Genomic DNA, 17,267 nt, shown 5'->3' with positions numbered 1-17,267 from the left:
AAAACCACCTGCGGCACGGGAGTGGGGGTGGAGTGCTCAGTCAATGCTAAATCTAGTAACAAAGAAAATGACGGCACTTCCACTATAAGAAATAGGTGTGACCAGGTGCTTACTAAGAGCAGCTACCTCCATATATAATGAACAAATAAAGTAGCACACTGTAACACTGAGTATATAGATATGAAATATGAATAGCATAACTGCTGTAAAAAATAGAAATAAATGAAAAATTTTTTGAAAAAAAGTTTTTTTAGCGCATGTAAATATGAAGTATGGAAAATGAATAGCATTACTGCTGTAAATAAATGAGAAATCTTAGCGCATAAATTGGCCAATTCATGTGTACCTGACAGCCGCGGTAAGGCGTTTCTCGATGTCAGGACCTATCAATGTGAATACCTCTCTAAGAGACCTCCGTCTGCTTATGTGTGGGAAAGACAGATCCTGATGCATTTAAAACCACCTGCGGCACGGGGGTGGGGGTGGAGTGCTCAGTCAATGCTAAATCTAGTAACAAAGAAAATGACGGCACTTCCACTATAAGAAATAGGTGTGAACAGGTGCTTACTAAGAGCAGCTACCTCCATATATAATGAACAAATAAAGTAGCACACTGTAACACTGAGTATATAGATATGAAATATGAATAGCATAACTGCTGTAAAAAATAGAAATAAATGAAACATTTTTTGAAAAAAAGTTTTTTTAGCGCATGTAAATATGAAGTATGGAAAATGAATAGCATTACTGCTGTAAATAAATGAGAAATCTTAGCGCATAAATTGGCCAATTCATGTGTACCTGACAGCCGCGGTAAGGCGTTTCTCGATGTCAGGACCTATCAATGTGAATACCTCTCTAAATGCATCAGGATGTCTTTTCCACACATAAGCAGACGGAGGTCTCTTAGAGAGATATTCACATTGATAGGTCCTGACATCGAGAAACGCCTTACCGCGGCTGTCAGGTACACATGAATTGGCCAATTTATGCGCTAAGATTTCTCATTTATTTACAGCAGTAATGCTATTCATTTTCCATACTTCATATTTACATGCGCTAAAAAAACTTTTTTTCAAAAAATTTTTCATTTATTTCTATTTTTTACAGCAGTTATGCTCTTCATATTTCATATTTCATATCTATATACTCAGTGTTACAGTGTGCTACTTTATTTGTTCATTATATATGGAGGTAGCTGCTCTTAGTAAGCACCTGTTCACACCTATTTCTTATAGTGGAAGTGCCGTCATTTTCTTTGTTACCTTTTGCTTTGATGACTGCTTTGCACACTCTTGGCATTCTCTTGATGAGCTTCAAGAGGTAGTCACCATAAATGGTCTTCCAACAATCTTGAAGGAGTTCCCAGAGATGCTTAGCACTTGTTGGCCCTTTTGCCTTCACTCTGCGGTCCAGCTCACCCCAAGCCATCTTGATTGGGTTCAGGTCTGGTGACTGTGGAGGCCAGGTCATCTGGCGTAGCACCCCATGACTCTCAGCCTTGGTCAAATAGCCCTTACACAGCCTGGAGGTGTGTTTGGGGTCATTGTCCTGTTGAAAAATAAATGATGGTCCAACTAAACGAAAACCGGATGGAATAGCATGTCGCTGCAAGATGCTGTGGTAGCCATGCTGGTTCAGTATGCCTTCAATTTTGAATAAATCCCCAACAGTGTCACCAGCAAAGCACCCCCACACCATCACACCTCCTCCTCCATGCTTCACGGTGGGAACCAGGCATGTAGAGTCCATCCGTTCACCTTTTCTGCATCGCACAAAGACACGGTGGTTGGAACCAAAGATCTCAAATTTGGACTCATCAGACCAAAGCATAGATTTCCACTGGTCTAATGTCCATTCCTTGTGTTCTTTAGTCCAAACAAGTCTCTTCTGCTTGTTGCCTGTCCTTAGCAGTGGTTTCCTAGAAGCTATTTTACCATGAAGGCCTGCTGCACAAAGTCTCCTCTTAACAGTTGTTGAAGAGAAGTGTCTGCTGCTAGAACTCTGTGTGGCATTGACCTGGTCTCTAATCTGAGCTGCTGTTAACCTGCGATTTCTGAGGCTGTTGACTCGGATAAACTTATCCTCAGAAGCAGAGGTGACTCTTGGTCTTCCTTTCCTGGGGCAGTCCTCATGTGAGCCAGTTTCTTTGTAGCGCTTGATGATTTTTGCAACTGCACTTGGGGACACTTTCAAAGTTTGCCCAATTTTTCGCACTGACTGACCTTCATTTCTTAAAGTAATGATGGCCACTCGTTTTTCTTTACTTAGCTGCTTTTTTCTTGCCATAATACAAATTCTAATAGTCTATTCAGTAGGACTATCAGCTGTGTATCCACCAGATTTCTGCACAACACAACTGATGGTCCCAACCCCATTTATAAGGCAATAAATCCCACTTATTAAACCTGACAGGGCACACCTGTGAAGTGAAAACCATTTCCGGTGATTACCTCTTGAAGCTCATCAAGAGAATGCCAAGAGTGTGCAAAGCAGTCATCAAAGCAAAAGGTGGCTACTGTGAAGAACCTAGAATATAAGACATATTTTCAGTTGTTTTACACTTTTTTGTTAAGTATATAATTCCACATGTGTTAATTCATAGTTTTGATGCCTTCAGTGTGAATGTACAATTTTCATAGTCATGACAATACAGAAAATTCTTTAAATGAGAAGGTGTGCCCAAACTTTTGGTCTGTACTGTACTTGAAATGGCTTCAAACATACCAGGTGATGTGTATTTGTGTAATGAGGGAGGCCTAAGGCTGTCCGCAGCCTTTATCGAGGTGTGCAGAATTATTAGGCAGCTTCTTTTCTTCAGGTAAAATGGGGCAAAAAATTTTTTTTAACTGACTCTGAAAAGCCAAAAATTGTTACAAGTCTTACAGAAGGATGCAGCACTTTTGAAATTGTTAAGATATTGGGGTGAGATCACAGAAGGTCCAAAAGGTCTCAAAAAATGTGTTCAGGAAAAAAATGAACATTAGCTGTCAAAAACTTTGCAGAGAATCAAACGTGAAGTGACCAGGAACCCTTTATCCACCCTCCCTGATGTGCCCAGAAGAACAAGGTGTTTAGTGCTCAGAGACATGACAGAGGTAAGGACGCTGAAATCCAACCACCTCTTAATGAATCCTTGTACGTCTGACAGTAGCGTGCGCCTCCATGACTGGAATAAGGTTTCTGAAGTAAAGTACGCAGCAGCTCGTCATCCTGTTATGCTCCCTTCCAAACCTAGCTCCGTACATTTTGGTATTGCAGACAAAAACTGATATTAAAATGGCAAAAGTCACAAAAGCTTTGTGCAAGTCAATGTGGAGCCAAAATTTTGTTGATTTAATACTGAATTCTGGGGTCAATGAATCAGTGGAATCTGTGTTAAAATATAAATTGGATCCCATAAGGATCATCTGTATAGCATCCAATTTGTAGGGATACATTACAATTATTAACAGAGGAAACTCTATTTGGTCTTGTAAATTTTATCAACTATTTTGATGTATAAAAATGAATGTCATAAGGATGCCATTCGGATGGATATACTGTATGGATGACAATACAAATGAAAAATCATCCGTTTTTTCTGGATGAAAATACGCTCATGTGAACTTAGTCTATTACACATATAATTTTCACAGTTTTTAAATTCTAGGCTAAATTATGCTATAGGTTCCATATTTATTACACATCTATTTTATGGTAATTGGGTAGGGGTTAGCTTTACAACATTAATTGGTCTATTTTTAGGGAGGGCAATTTAAATAAATTTTTATTCAATTTATTTTTGTTTCTTACTTTGATTTTTTTTATTTGCATGTGTTGTTTCATGTTTTCATGTGGTCATGAAAAATCATTGGGTGAATGTGTTATATTTTTCAATAGTAATTGAGAATGCCCACCAATGATTGGGAATGCTTACCTTTCCAGCCATACCCGCTAATCCCTGCCTGCTGTTTGGTCCTCCATGCCTCCATTGCACCACTTCACTAGCCTGTTGTTCACTCTAGGCTGGGACTTCCATCTACAAAAAGGACCCAGAGTTAACTATGCATGCAGAACGACCTCCAGGACCTGTGGTTGGAACACAAGGCTGAGACGCTTTCAGCCACTAGTAGGCCCAGGAGCACGCCCAGTGAGCTCTGGCACCTGATGGCAGCTGAAAGCCCCAGCCTAGAGCAAACATTGGGTCAGAAATGTGACGTGAGAACCTAAAAGCGGGCAGTGAGTAGCTGGCAAAAGGGCAGAAGCAAGCCCCAGAGATCAGTATGCATGTGCAGATACTTTCTGGACCTGCGACCAGAAGATGCGGCACAGTGTTCACACTAGTCTTGGACTTCCACCTTCTAATAGATCCTGGCTCATACACAGTGAACTCCAAGATCTGCAGACTGCCACAGCTTGAGGGAACATTGAGGTGTGGAAGATAAGATATTTATCAGGGATCAGTGGGGTGGCCAGTGAGGTGAACTGTGAGGGGAGAATGTTTTTCTTTTTAACCTTTGCCTGCCCTTTAGTGTTCAGCAAGATGACAACTGCAGCTGCCCGCCATTTTGCATAATTCGCTCACGGTGAATTACAAAAGAGTCAGATTAATATTGTCAAACTCCCTGAACATTTGTATAGCGATTGGTTTAAGAATAAAAAAATAAATTTCAGATTCCAAAATAAAGAATGAATTAGCCTGGAAGATGTTGATAATTTAATTGCTTCTAAATTTACTTCTCTTATCCATATGACGGAATATACAATTCCAGATGAGTTGTGTGGACATCTCCCTTGATTTTATTCATTGGTCGGGCATTGAACTGCACTGTTTCAAAGATCACTGTTTTCCTAAGTAAGTTCACATTTTTTGTATCTCTTTATTAAAAATATAGCGTGTTATCGGTATGTTTGAGCTTGTCTATTTGTGTTTAAGATATTTGGGATGAATACAATAGTACAGACTTTATTATTCCTATAATAAAATCTTAATCACTCAACAATATTTTAAATCAATAGACATCAATGATTAACCCCTAAAGCAGCTGTTCTGTTGTACTTCATTGAAATGACTTTATTTGATACTGAGCACTGACTGTACTTACATGCAAGAAAGCAGAAATGTCAAGATCTGCTTTGTTCTTAATTTGTCAAAACCAACTCTTTGATCTAATTCGCATACCAAAATCTAATGTAGATTAAATCATTGGGAACATAATGATAATCAAAGGGGTTGAATGATATTAGAAAATAAATTCTTGAAAAAGCAAAAGGCAGTGCGATACAGCATTAAAACAGAATGAGAAAACTGCAGATTTACCACTAGGCTCATAGCCAGTGGGGGCCAAGGTAAGGTTTATTATTTCTCCTTGTGCATTTTCTTTATATTGTGGATTCAAGCTATCCATGATTACATTACTATGGCTTTGCTGTCGCTATTATTCCTATGCTATTACTTAATTTAGATCTTTCTTTCATGCTGTGACATCATTGTCAGTATATACAGTATACAAATATATTCTCTGTATTGTAACATCATTGTATTTATTATATGTTTCCTGTCACTAAACTGTGTTAATTATCTCTGTGGTGACCAGGGGTGGATTAAGAGTAGTCAGGGCCCCGGGCAGTTTAGAAGGTGTGGGCCCCCCCCACAGGTACCCGATGTATCACTTGACATGTCACATGATCCCCTTTGATAGATCATGTGACTGGTCATGTAACTAACACACAGATGCTTTGGTCACATCTGTAGACGGAAAATGATGGAATTTTTTTTTTTTTATGTACACAGCCCTATACATAACATAGCGCTATATATAGTAGAGCAGCGGTGGGAGATTAATTTCCTTGAGGGGCCACATGAGAGACCGTGACTGTTGTGGAAGCCGAACCAATAGGCTGAAATTAATTCTGCTCAATATTAAAAATATTAACAAAATAATAAAAAAAAATATTAATTGTATGACTTAATACTGAGCAGAATTAAGTATGCTGATGTGGCGCCCCTGAGGGTTCGGTCGCCACAGAGGTATTGCATCTCATCCAAAGGTGTGGTATCTCACTCTCAGGTAAGGAAGGAGTATGGCTCAGGACCCTAACACTACATCCACTACACCACATTTCCGGGGGACAGGGCGAGATTGCTCCTACAGGAGAGCACAGTCCCTGATCCCTGGCTGGAGTGGGGAGGAACCACTTAGAGAGGGGGAACTAAGTAGTGGATGGGTGGAGGATGTAGATCCTGGGTGCACTGGAGTAGGAGGTATAAAAGGAAGGAACCATCTTGGTTCAAGGAGAGTGAGGAGTTGGAGTTGTGAGGAGAAGTGACAGGAGCAGAGGCTCTGCACGAGCTCTCCTCCAGAGGCGGGCCTAGTCAGGAGGCCTGAGCCTGAAGGAGAAAGGAGAGAGAAAAGGGGAGCAGGAGAGGCTCCAGGACAAGGAGAGAAGGGACCCTAGGGGTGCGGGCCGTGCAGCAAGCCACCCATACGCCCGCCGCTGCAAGGAGGTAGGGGGGTCAGGCCAAAAAAGGGGAGCCGGGTCCCCCAGCCAGCAGAGGCTACAAGACTCAACTGGGAACCGGAGGCTGCAGCACTTCAAGTACAGCTGGCCGCCCACACCAGCCACTAGGAAAGTAACCACATAGGGCCAGGGGACGGAACACACGTCGCCCGCCAAGGCCCGAGGACACTGGACAGAGGTGCCACTAGGTGTGAGGTACAGGGAGAGAGGCCAGAGAGGACACACAGAAGGGGGTCCTGCTAAATGCTCCAGAGATACCTGAGGTTCGACCGAGCCCCTTAATGCATGAGCACAGGACACCGTGGGCTTTTACACTGGCCCAGTAACTGGAACTGCTTAAACCGTGAGTAAAGGATCTGGGACTGCATCATCTGGACTCTGTGATTATTCTTGCACCGCGACACCTTGCATCATCACCACCATCATCCATACACGCTGCCCTGAAGCTCCACTCTTCCTGTGGGGAGTTACATCACCTTGCTGCACATACCACCAGCTTCAGTGGGCTGCTCTGCAGCGGCGGTTCCCAATAACCACATTCCTCAGGTGGCGTAGTTGGACTATACATAAACTACCCTGATTTGACCGCCCTGGGTCACGGACCGGGTCGCCGCCACGGTGACTACAACCCCCAGCATCTACAAGGCCTGGCTCCGGGTACCCCACTGCCCAGGGGGCGCATCACTGACATCTCCCTATATACAGTATGAGCCCCCACATAACTCCCTAGATATAGTATGAACCCCACACATAGATCCCTAGATACAGTATGAGCCCCCGCATAGCTCCCTAGATACAGTATGAGCCCCCGCATAGCTCCCCAGATACAGTATGAGCCCGTACATAGCTCCCGAGATACAGTATGAGCCCATACATAGCTCCCTATATACAGTATGAGCCCATACATAGAACCCGATATACAGTATGAGCCCCACATAGCTCCCTATATACAGTATGAGCCCCATACACAGTATGAGCACCCACATAGCTCTCTATATACAGTATGAGCATCCACATAGCTCCCTATATACAATATGAGCCTTTACATAGAGTCCAGGAGCCATTTGGTGAGCTGCATATCCTGCTACATGTTCACAGACTTGCCAGTGGAAAAGCCAGACTTCACATGCCAGAAATGCAAGCTTGTGTCCCTGTTGGAGGAAAAGTTGCGAAATCTAGAAGAGAGGTTAACTACCTTGAAAATCATTAAGGAAGGTGAAGAGTTCTTAGACAGAGCAGAATTATCTCTTCATGATTCAGAAAGAGAAGAAATTCGAACTGCACCTGACGAAATAGAGGAATGGAAGCATGTGACCCACAGAAGCAGGAGGATCGAGAGGCAGTCAGCACCCATACTGCTCAGGAACCAGTACCAGGCTCTCACACAGGAGAACCATGAAGAAATACAGCAAGATAAGACTTTGCCAGCAATGAATAACCTTGTAAGCCCTCAGAATCCTCCTGGATGGAGAAAGAAGAATGTTGTGAAGAAAAAACGGAGAGTGGTGGTCATGGGGGATTCCCTGTTAAGAGGAACAGAGGCCGCTATCTGCAGACCAGACATAACCTCAAGAGAAATGTGCTGTCTTCCAGGAGCAAAAATTAAAGATGTGTCTGACAGGATATCAAGACTCTTCAGACCTACAGATCACTACCCATTCCTGCTAATACATGTGGGGACAAATGACACCGCAAGAAAGGACCTGGAAACCATCTGCAGTGACTTTGAAGACTTAGGCAAGAAAGTGAAAGAATTGGGAGCGCAGGTGGTCTTCTCATCCATCCTCCCAGTGGATGGCCATGGAACAATGAGGTGGAATAAGATTCTACAGGTGAACAACTGGCTACGTCGATGGTGCCATCAACAAGGATTTGGATTTCTGGATCACGGAATGAATTACCTATACGATGGACTACTTGCTAGAGATGGGGTGCACCTTACGAAGACTGCAAAACATGTATTTGGAAGTCGCCTTGCTACACTCATCAGAAGAGCTTTAAACTAGAACAATGTGGGAAGGGAAGCAAAAGGTCAGAAAAAGCCATACAGCTGACAAATACTATTGAGATCTCTGCTACTGGAAGTGGAAAAGAAGAACAAAGACAAAAAAATCTAAATAATAAAAATATGGGAGGAAGAGAAACCAATCACAAACTAAAATGTTTTTATACAAATGCACAAAGCATGGGCAACAAACAAGGAGAATTGGAACTACTAATGCAGGAAAAGGAATATGATGTCATTGGAATCACTGAAACTTGGTGGGACGATACACATGATTGGAATAAAAGGCTAAAAGGATACAACTTATTTGCAAGAAACAGACTTGATAAACGAGGAGGAGGTGTTGCATTGTATGTTAGAAAAGCGTATATCTGCACAGAGATTGAAGCTTCAGAGACTGGGAGTTCTGTGGAAACTGTTTGGGTAAGAATACAAGGAGAGAACAACGGAAAGGACACCATTGTAGGCATTTACTACAGGCCACCTGGGCAAGCTGAAGATATGGATGAACTCTTTATGTATCAAATGACCAAGTTCTCCAAAAAATATGACGTAGTGGTCATGGGAGATTTCAACTATCCAGACATTTGTTGGGAATCTCTCTCAAGTAAAACTAACAGGTCAAGCAAATTCTTATCCTCTCTTGCTGACGACTTTATCTTCCAAAAGGTAGGGGAGAAAACAAGGGGATCTGCTACTTTGGATCTAATTCTTATAAACAGGGAGGAAATGGTTGAGGAGGTAAAGGTGGCTGGGACCCTAGGAGGCAGCGATCATGCTATTATAGAATTTTGGATAACTAGAGGAGGAAGAAATGTGAAGACTCAAACTTCAAGGTTAGATTTTAGAAAGGCAGATTTTAAGAGACTCAGAAAGAGAATAGGAGGGATCCAATGGCTGGATGTCCTTAAGGACAAAAATGTCCAGGAAGGATGGGAAATTTTTAAAAATGAGATTCTCAAAGCACAATCGTTAACAATCCCGAAAAGTAGGAAGAATGGGAAGCATTTAAGGAAACCAGGATGGATGAACACAGAACTTAAACACATGCTAAAAAGAAAGAAAGAAATGTTTATTAAATGGAAAGAGGGAGGCATATCTAAAGAAGATTATAATGCAGTCTGCAGATCCTGCAGGGCACGTATCAGGTTAGCTAAAGCTGACAATGAATTAAGGCTTGCAAGAGATGTCAAAAGCAATAAAAAAGGATTTTGGGGGTATGTCAAAAGTAAAAGAAAAGTCAAAGATGCTATAGGATTTTTACAGGATGAAAATGGAGAAATGGTAAGAGAGGATGTTGAGAAGGCCGAACTTTTTAATTCCTATTTTGCATCTGTTTTCTCTCAGAAAGAAAATGTAACATCAACTGATCTTCACTGTCCTTTTAAAGGAATAGAGGAATCCAAGTTATCAGTAAACAGAAAGATTGTGAGGGAATATTTAGCTAACATAAATGAGTTCAAGTCTCCAGGTCCAGATGAATTACACCCCAGAGTACTGAAGGAGATTGTGGAAGAAATTTTAGAACCACTCTCCATAATCTTTGAAAATTCTTGGAGAACAGGAGAAGTCCCAGAAGACTGGAGAAGAGCAAATGTTGTTCCTATCTTCAAAAAGGGGAAGAAGGTGGACCCAGGGAACTATAGGCCGGTGAGTCTGACTTCTATACCAGGAAAGATCTTTGAACAAATTATTAAACAACATGTATGTAAGTACATGGATAAGAATGAAGTGATTAACCAGAGTCAGCATGGGTTTGTAACTAACAAGTCATGTCAGACTAACTTAATTTCCTTCTATGACAGAATCACTGACTGGGTGGATCAGGGAAATGCTGTAGATATAGTATACCTTGACTTCAGCAAAGCATTTGACAAAGTATCTCACATCATCCTTATTGAAAAAATGACCAAGTATGCAATGGACCAGGCAACTGTTAGGTGGATTCATAACTGGCTTAGTGATCGGACTCAAAGGGTGGTTGTAAATGGCTTCACATCCAGCTGGATGAATGTCTCAAGTGGGGTACCACAGGGCTCCGTCCTGGGACCTGTATTGTTCAACATCTTTATCAATGATTTAGATGAAGGAATTGAGGGTAAACTGATTAAATTTGCTGATGACACAAAGCTAGGAGGGATAGCTAATACTAGAGAAGAGAGAGAGAGGATTCAAAAAGACCTAAATAAACTGGAGCAGTGGGCAGCAACCAACAGAATGGTTTTTAACAGGGAAAAATGCAAAGTACTACATCTGGGCAATAAAAATGAAAAAAGCATATACAGAATGGGAGGAATAGAGCTAAGCAACAGTACATGTGAAAAAGACTTAGGTATACTAATAGATCATAGACTGAACATGAGTCAACAGTGTGATGCAGCAGCAAAAAAGGCAAATACAATTCTGGGATGTATTAACAGAAGCATACAGTCTAGATCACGTGAAGTCATTATCGGTCTTTACTCCTCTTTGGTCAGACCTCATCTGGAATACTGTGTACAGTTTTGGGCACCACATTTTAAAAAAGACATAGACAAACTGGAGCAAGTTCAGAGAAGAGCGACCAGAATGGTGACTGGTCTGCAAACCATGTCCTATGAGGAACGGTTGCAGGATTTGGGAATGTTTAGCTTGCAAAAAAGAAGACTGAGAGGAGACTTAATAGCTGTCTACAAATATGTCAAGGGCTGTCACATTGTAGAAGGATCATCTTTATTCTCATTTGCACAAGGAAAGACTAGAAGCAATGGGATGAAACTAAATGGGAGGAGACACAGATTAGATATTAGAAAAAACTTTTTGACAGTTAGGGTGATTAATGAGTGGAACAGGCTGCCACGAGAGGTGGTGAGTTCCCCTTCAATGGACGTCTTCAAACAGAGGCTGGACAGACATCTGTCTGAGATGATCTAGTGAATCCTGCTTTGAGCAGGGGGTTGGACCAGATGACCCAGGAGGTCCCTTCCAACTCTACCATTCTATGATTCTATGATTCTATGATTCTATGATATACAGTATGAGCACCCACATAGCTCCCAATATACAGTATGAGCCTGTACATAGCTTCCTATATACAGTATGAGCCCGTACATCGCTCCCTATGTACAGTATGAGCCCCACATAGCTCCCTAGATACAGTATGAGCCCCACATAGCTCCCTATATACAGTATGAGCACCCACATAGCTCTCTATGTACAGTATGAGCACCCACATAGCTCCCTATATACAGTATGAGCCCATACATAGAACCCTATATACAGTATGAGCCCCACATAGCTCCCTATATACAGTATGAGCCTCATACACAGTATGAGCACCCATATAGCTCCCTATATACAGTATGAGCACCCACATAGCTCCCTATATACAATATGAGCCCGTAGCTCCCTATATACAGTATGAGCACCCACATAGCTCCCTATATACAGTATGAGCCCGTACATAGCTCCCTATATACAGTATGAGCCCCACATAGCTCCCTATATACAGTATAAGCCCCACATAGCTCCCTATATACAGTATGAGCCCCACATAGCTCCCTATATACTGTATGAGCACCCACATAGCTCCCTATATACAGTATGAGCACCCACATAGTTCCCTATATACAGTATGAGCCCATACATAGAACCCTATATACAGTATGAGCCCCACATAGCTCCCTATATATAGTATGAGCCTCATACACAGTATGAGCACCCACATAGCTCCCTATATACAATATGAGCCCGTAGCTCCCTATATACAGTATGAGCACCCACATAGCTCCCTATATACAGTATGAGCACCCACATAGCTCCCTATATACATTATGAGCCCATACATAGCTCCCTACATACAGTATGAGCTCCAACATAGCTCCCTATATACAGTATGAGCCCGTACATATCTTGCTATATACAGTATGAGCTCGTACATAGCTCCCTATATACAGTATGAGCCCCACATAGCTCCCTATATACAGTATGAGCCCCACATAGCTCCCTATATACGGTATGAGCACCCAAATAGCTCCCTATATACAATATGAGCCTGTACATAGCTCCCTTCTCTGATTGACTGTCGGTTCCACAGCCAGTTCAGAGAATGGTCGAATGCAAAATGCAGCTACCTGGGAGACACTTCTGACCACCGCATGAGGTGGCCTGAAGGCACCCCCCTGACGGCTGTACCCAGGTCACATGCCCCCCCCCCTCATTCCCCTAGGTATGGCACTGTACAGTCTATATGACAATACATGGTATAATCAGGGATGTGTCCTTCTGTCCAAAGCCTCTACAGACTGCGCAAGCACAATACCTGCACAGTCTGTCCGCAGACAGAAAGACACATCCACATCCCAGACAGGGATGAGGAGTGTGGCGCCGGAGATCGCGGTATGCATAAGCACTGAGCGCATACCGCGATCTCCGGCACCATAAACACATACCTGTACGGTCCTGTCATCTCTGGAGAGAGGCCGGGGGAGGAGTGGGGTGCCGAAATCGGCGCCTGAGCATACTGCGATTTCCGGCGCTATTTTAGTGAAGACATATGAACAGTGTCTTCAACAAAATGAACAGCGTGGTATGCGCATGCGCGTACTTTGGCACCATTTTGTTGAATACACTCTGCACATTTGTATTCATTCAAATGAAACTGGATATCGCGCTATGCGGACATGGGGAGAATGGACCAGGGTGAGGGGGGAGCATATACCAGGATAGGGGACCAGGATGGGGGAGCATATACCAGGATAGGGGAGCATATTCCAGGATGGGGGGGAAAGCATGGACCAGGATGGGGAAGCATATACCAGGATGGGGGGGGGCATGGACCAGGATGTGGAAGCATATACCAGGATGGGGGACCAGGATGTGGGAGCATATACCAGGATGGAGGATCAGGATGGGGAAGCATATACCAGGATGGGGGAGCATATACCAGGACAAGGGCGCATATACCAGGACAAGGGCGCATGTACCTGGACATGGGGCCAGGATGGGAGAGCATATACCAATAAAAAAGCTCGCCACCTGGGTGTAGAACAGGTTCAATAGCTAGTACGAAATACTGTGATACAGATATCAGATGTTATATACTATACACATTGTTATATCCCAGCTGATGTCTGTACCACAGTATACCGTACATTAATCTGTATACTGGATGACATTTTTTGTACAGGGATATGCACTGTACTGATCACACCTGGACCTGCACACAGGACCTCACATATTATATATGCAGCAGTATAGTATGTGATGTCCTGCAGGTTAAGGGTTGATCAGTCAGTCACACAGAGCCCCAGAAGAGCAGCCGCCGACCTCACAATGAGGGATCCCTGTGAACTGATCAGGAGGGGAACAGCGTCCTGCAGCCCCCTCCTCACTGTGACTCCAGACCTCGTATTTACTATTTACCGCCATCCACTGATGCAAGAGCTCCTCTCCGGATGGCTGAAGAGAAGCAGCGCCAGGCACCGCTGTGTGACGTCAGTCCTGGAGATGCAGCCACAGTATGCAGGGGGCGAGTCTGTCTCCCTGATGTGGCCGGCCAGCGTCTAATGGTACAGTGCGGTCCCTCTGCCCCTGCCTCTGCAGAAAACATTATAATGAGGGCGATCTGGCCATGGCCCCTTATGGAGCTTCGGGCCCCGGGCCGTAGCCCAGATCGTCCTCATTATAATCCGCCTATGGTGGTGACATAACATTGTGGACGTTGTCCATGTCCTTGTTCAATGACATAACTAAAAATACTCATGTTCAGTGACATCGCTGTGTGCATTTTCAAAGGTAATAAATATATGAGTTATAAAAGATACACTTGCCTCTTAGGATAGGTCATCAATATAAAGGTAGTGGCTAGTGATGAGCGAGTATGTTCTGTTAACCCTTTCGGCGAGCATGTTCGGGTGCTTGCCAAGTATCTTCAGCATTCTCGGGTGTTTTGCTACGCTGTGGGCTCTTGCTGAATAAAGCTAGGACAGCCACTGATGTTTCTTCATTAGTGACAGTTTTCTTGCGTCCACATTTTGGCAAATCCAACACTGAACCTGCTTCACGAAATTTGGCAAGCAGTTTGCTAACTGTAGCATGGGAGATAGGTGGACTCGTAGGGTGTCTTGCATTGAAATGTTCTGCAATGACCCGGGTACTGCGTTCACCAAACATCAACACAATTTCTATTCGCTCCTCACGTGTTAACCTCTGAGGCATGTCAATGGCTGTAAACAAAGAGAAACTTGTAAATAACTCATGAAAGAATAATGTTACGTTAAAACCAAGCACACCATTGCTTTTCTTATGACATTCTCAATAGGTCTGATGTGTCACATGACCCTCTTCCCATTGAAAAAGATAAAGTTGGATCCAAAATGTCGGACTTCAAAATGACTGCCACGGTCACCACCCATCTGGAAAAGTTTTCCCCTTCCCATATACTAATGTGACACAAACAGGAAGTTGATATCACCAACCATTCCAATTTTATTTAGGTGTATCCATATAAATGGCCCACCCTGTACATTATAGCGTATGGATTCCCCCAACATGTTTGATCTCACATAGCTTCCTCTCCGATATTAGTCAATCATATAAGACAGAAGGCATCCTAACTGCTTGGACTGGGGTCCTGTCTGTAGCATATTTTCCCAGTTACTAAATTATAAAAACACATCTGTCTATGTTTTTCAGCAATCTGTCAGGTATGTTATAAATGGAGAGAACCAACAGGGAAATATTCAGATAATTATTGAAAATCATACCATGTGTAAACAAGGTATTCCAGTTGAAGACCATCTCCTCTTTTTATTTTAATACCCATTCCTTGTTATCCCATATGTCTCATTACTGGTATATGATCAATGACCCTGGAACATAATTAGTGCAACTGGAAATTCCTGCATTTTACTTTAAATCAAATTTTTATGTTCACTCACAAATATTTTGTGGTCGATTCATCAAGAGTGGCATAGCGCATGCTTGCACTACACCTTTCTTGATGGAGAAAAGGAGGTACTGAATTCATTAAGCGGTGCACTCCACTTAATGAATGGGATGCCTCCGTGCACTGCGGCACAAATGGCACTCCAATCAAGGACTGGAGTAGCATCTCTAGCACAAAAACGCTGTGACTTTTCATGAATTGGACAAATGGGCATGGCCATGCCCAATCCTACCCCAGCTCCTCCCATTTTGACCGAGCTGATGTACAGTGGCATGAAAACACCAAAAGTAACAGCATTGCACCAAAAATTGTGACTTTTCAAAGCATTTCTGCCACTTTTGTAGCATAAAAGCTTTAATCAATCAGTCCCTTTGACTTTTAGAGTTGTTTTCCAACTCTAGTTTAATACATAGCTACAGTTGAGCATACAGTAAACCTATTCTTTAGTCGATATTCCTTCCCTGAATATGGATGTGTAAGATCTGAATAACGACTGGCCAGTAATAGGATATATACAGGAGGTCTTTGTGCTGTGCCATATAATTGGCATGTATATATAGAATCACCATGTATATATTGTCACCATGATGATCAGGGCAGAGCTTTCCTCAACCAGCAGCGATCATTCCTCCTGTTGGGCTCAGTCATTGGAATTTGTTAAAAACAATAGCTGGTAGCATGGTTGAGCTAATGTGCATTCTCCTGTCAGGAATAATAGAGATCAAGTTTCCATAGTTAAGAGATCATTCTACTTTGACATTTGTGTGCAATGATTTGGTTTATATTGCACCCATGCATAGTGTGATTTATACACTGATCAAATATGCAACTACCTCTTGATAATCAATTGAGTGTGGTAATCCTATTTTTCTGGATTCTTTCGTCTTCTTTCTTGCTCAGGTTGTGAGCTAAATTTCCAAGCTGTTTAGTGCTAGGTGCTAGCCTATACTTCTGTAGAATCTGTCGTACTTTCTCAGTATGTTGTCCTCATGCTGTATGAATAAATGGCATAAAAGATTTGTTTCCTTTGGATTCATTCAATCAAGGGGAGTTTGATTTGCATGAAATAATTTTGATGTGAAATGAATCTGCCAAGAAAAGACTAAATAGCAATAAACTCTTAAACTTACCTCTCCTCTGCCCTCACCCAGCTCTGTCTTACAGCCACCGTTGTTCTCCGCCACTCGTCACCCAGTCCTCCAATACACTCCTCTTCAACCTAATTCTCCTAGTCCTAGCCTATAATTCTATGTATATCCTGTGATACTTTCTCATTATGTCATCATTGTGTTGTTTGAATTACTGGCATAAATAATTTAATTCATGTAGATTCACTCAATTCAAAGGGGAATTTGATTTGCATCAAATTTTGAAATTAATCTGCCAAGAAAAGTCTAAAAATACGATAAACTCTTAAACTATCTGCCCTCATCCAGCTCTGTCTTTCAGCCACCGTTGCTCCCCGCCACTCGTCAACCAGTCTTCTACTACACTCCTCTTCCATGTAATTCTCTTTCATGTCTTCTGAGTAAATTGTTGCTGCAGAATTAGCACCATTCTGAGGAAGCTTGTTGCCCATGGTTCGCCTGAGGAAGCAAAAGTGTGAAACGCCCGTCAGGGCACTGGTATTCGGTGATTGATTTGGGGTAACTACTTACCAAATTGATGTTACAAATAACTTAATATATATATCCTATACTTTTAACTCTTCATTGTTCAGAATGTTAGTATAACAGTATTCCTGCACTTGTAATTTTAACTATGTGAATGTTTCATATTAACCATGGTTATTTATTGATTATCCTCATGGCCTACAATCTTTATATTTAT

This window comes from Phyllobates terribilis, unplaced genomic scaffold, assembly GCF_046119375.1.
Source record: "Phyllobates terribilis strain yellow unplaced genomic scaffold, ASM4611937v1 Scaffold_11__3_contigs__length_659146591, whole genome shotgun sequence".
Classification (NCBI taxonomy): domain Eukaryota; kingdom Metazoa; phylum Chordata; class Amphibia; order Anura; family Dendrobatidae; genus Phyllobates; species Phyllobates terribilis.
Note: the sequence above shows the minus strand (reverse complement) of the source record.